Below are 3,531 nucleotides of genomic sequence, written 5' to 3'. Positions count from 1 at the left end.
AGCGCCCTGGCATTACAACTCACAGCAATCTCCAACTCCTGGGCTCAAGCGAGTCTCCTGCCTCAGCCTCCCAAGTAGCTGGGACCATAGGCGCCTGCCACAATGCCCAGCTATTTTTTGGTTGCAGCCGTCACTGTTGTTTGGCGGTCCGGGCTGGGGATTCGAACCCCCCACCTTAGGTGTACGTGGCTGGCGCCTTAGCCGGTTGAGCTATAGGCGCTGAGCCCAGGCCATTTTTTGGTTGCAGCTGTCATTGTTGTTTGGCGGGCCAGGCTGGATTCGAACCTGTGACCTTAGGTGTATGTAGCTGGCGCCTTAGCCACTTCAGCCACAGGCGCCGAGCCTAAAGAGAAAACATTCTAAGAGTAACAAAGACAAGATCAATTAAAAGGCCTAAATTGAAAAGGGTCTGGACATTTACAGATTAGATCCATGACATTGAATACATTGCTAAGGCAAGAAAACTTCCAATATTTACAGTTCCTCTTCTCCAAACGGGAATGGATAGATGGATGGGTGGATTGCTTTCTTTTAGGAAAATCCAGCATTTGTGGGGCCACCCCCATCCCTTGCAGGGCCTGGGGCAAGGGTACAAATGGAGGCCCATATGCCGCGTGACTAAACATTTAAACGTGCAGCATCAGGCTAACAAATGTGGCACACCCACACCCCTTCTCAGCCCAACCTGGATCCCGCCCAGCACAGAGAGGAGCTGTGTGGCACACAGATAGGCTTGAGCTTGGTGCACACCCCCAAAGCCTAGGGATGTAAACGACAGCAACTCCCTTTGAGTGGCTGTGAAGGACTTCCCTACGACTCTCTAACCAACTGTCTGTACTGAGAATTTATACCACCAAGGTGGAGGGACATGTCCTCTTGGCCCTTCAGAAACTTAGGCACAAGGGATTTGGCATGGCAAGAAGAGGGCCAGATTGGGTGCCCAAGGCAGGAGTTTTTCTCGCCTAGATAGAAGAACCAGACTGAACACAATTTCTTCCCCTGGAGTTTTATTTCATCATTGAGTTCTTGTGATTTGACTTGCTAGTTTTTGACACAGTGACTTTCAGAGAACTGCTGGATGAGGCTTTTTGCAAGGCTTCTTCTTACCATGCTGGCTACACTAGCACACGGCAGGCAGAAAAAATTCTTCCCGCAGAGCCGACTCATTCACGTTAGGCTTTGGGAGGAAAAAGCCCAGCTTGGGGTATTTTCTGGTCCTATTTAGTTCTTTTTTTTTTTTTTATTAGATAAAGCAAATTACAGATTATCTCTTGACAAAGGAAGAGTACAGTTTTCAAAAGCCATTTACAATGGAAGTATAATTTCCCGATGGCTTCTAAAAGAGAACAGTTTACGGCATGGTATTTAGATATAATTCTAACTGCTTTAGGACTTACATTTAACCATTTAGGGAGCAGATACCTTCTCTGGATTCTTCACCCAGGCTGAGGTTCAGGTTTGTGGTAGAAGAGGCTGACGGGTGGAGGATGTGGGGTTTAGGTCAAGAACAAAGAGGGGGTGAGGCTCTGAGGGGATAAATTCTACCTGGGGAGTTAGGAGAACTTGCTCTACTCTTTACCTTGATGGACAATTGGGAAGTCACTTATGTCAGAGCCTGTTTCCTCCTAAGGTCACCCTAGATAACTTAGAATATTTCTTTCTTTCTTTCTTTCTTTTTTTTTGAGACAGAGCCTCAAGCTTCCCTCTGGGTAGAGTGCTGTGGCATCACAGCTCACAGCAGCCTCCAACTCCTGGGCTCAAGAGATTCTCCTGCCTCTGCCTTCCAAGTGGCTGGGACTACGGGCACCTGCCAAACCGCCTGGCTATTTTTTGGTTGTAGCCATCATTGTTTGGGGGCCTGGGCTGGATTCAAACCCGTCAGCTCAGATGTATGTGGCTGGCACCTTAGACGCTTGAGCCCCAGGCTCGGAGCCTAGAATATTTCTTGTAAAATTCTGATCCTCTCTAGGAGGGACAATGGATGGGTGAGGGTACAGTGGACAATCTGAACTCCCAGTAAGTCCTTCAGAGTGAGCATACCTTAGCTCTCCCATTAACTTGTCCGCATTTCACCGGTGGCCAGGGAGCCTCTGAGACCCAACAGAGCCTAGGAACATCTTTACTTACAGAATGTACTGGAAAGGTTTGATAACTTCTGGAGCCAATTTCCAGCCTCAGATGCTCAGCTGCTCTCTTTGAAGAGAAAAACTCCTCAAATAACCGTACTGAATGTGGGTACCAAACGACAGCCACAGTTGTCAGTGGGGTAGCGCCCCAGTGTGTCAAACGGTGCGTTTCCCCAGTTAATTCATTTCTGGTTTCCTGAACACTATTTGTGTCCTTATCAATCAACCTGAAGGCAGTGATGGAGGTGATGTTGGAGTCTTGATATAGGGTTCCAGGCTTTCCTAAGTTAGGAAGAAATGATGGACTTTGTGTAGGTCTGGACTCAAAAAATATTTCCCCACAGCGGCCTAAAAATTAAGCCTTAAAGTTTGAGCTCCGTGCTGTGAATGGTGATGGAAACAGCTGCCCTTTTCTTAAATCCACAGAGCAACAGGTACTGTGCTATTGGGGATGGGCCAATTGTCCCTTGGGGTTGTTGTGAAGGGAAACCGAATACCACGGACAAAACACCTAACATTGCCCGCACCCCACGACCCTCAGTAGGCTGGAGGGGGCGCCTGCTCAAAGCCTTTCCCGGGACAGTGGGGGGTGGGGGGTGGGGAACGTCTGTTCTGGTGGGTCACTAGGGCCTCCATAAACCCTGTGTTTACCAAATGAATGAATGGTCGCCTGCCATCCTCCTTTGTTCAACCACACTCTGGTCCTAAGCTCCTACGATGACACCCGGGCCCCCGAGTTCTGCCAGTTCCATTCCGGCGACGTAGGCAGAGACGTAAGAAGCAGGGTAAGGGTGAGATAGGGAAACCGGCCGATCGGCACATTAGGGGAGACGGGAAAAAAGTCCTTAGAGACTCAGGGCCGACAAAGAGCCTGGCGCAGGCGGACCCAACCCAGAGAGCCCCGGAGCCCCGGAGCCCAGATCCGCAGCAAGGGCGGCCTCCCAGCCCAGCGCGGTGGATGCGCGGCCCGCACCCCACTGGGCGCCCGGGCCGCACCGCGCCCTCCCGCAGCCCCCGCCCCAGGGGCGGTGCCGGGAACACGCGGCGCCTCCGCCGGTCACGTGGGGGCGGCTCGGGCGGGCGGCGCTGCTGTTTCCCGATCGCGCCCTCCCAGCGCCGGGGACGCGGCGCTCGCGCTCCCGCCGGAGCCCCGGGAAGCGGAGACAAGGAGGCGCCGCCGCCCCCTCCTCCCGGCCGCGCCCCGGCCCTGCGCCCGCAGCATGCCCGCCGCCGGGTCCCGCGCCGCCCTCCTCCCGGAGCTCGCGGGGGCGACGCCGCTGCCAGCCGCGGGGCTGCGGCTGCTGGGGTAGCGGGGCCGGAGTCGGGCGGAGAGTGAGGAGGAGCGGCATCTCCGCGGCGCGGCGCGCCCATGGCCGGCGAGGAGGGAGCATGCGAGCTGCACCCC

The sequence above is a fragment of the Otolemur garnettii genome, unplaced genomic scaffold (genome assembly GCF_000181295.1).
Source record: "Otolemur garnettii isolate 467f Iridium unplaced genomic scaffold, OtoGar3 scaffold00121, whole genome shotgun sequence".
Classification (NCBI taxonomy): Eukaryota; Metazoa; Chordata; class Mammalia; order Primates; family Galagidae; genus Otolemur; species Otolemur garnettii.
This window is presented reverse-complemented; position numbering follows the sequence as displayed.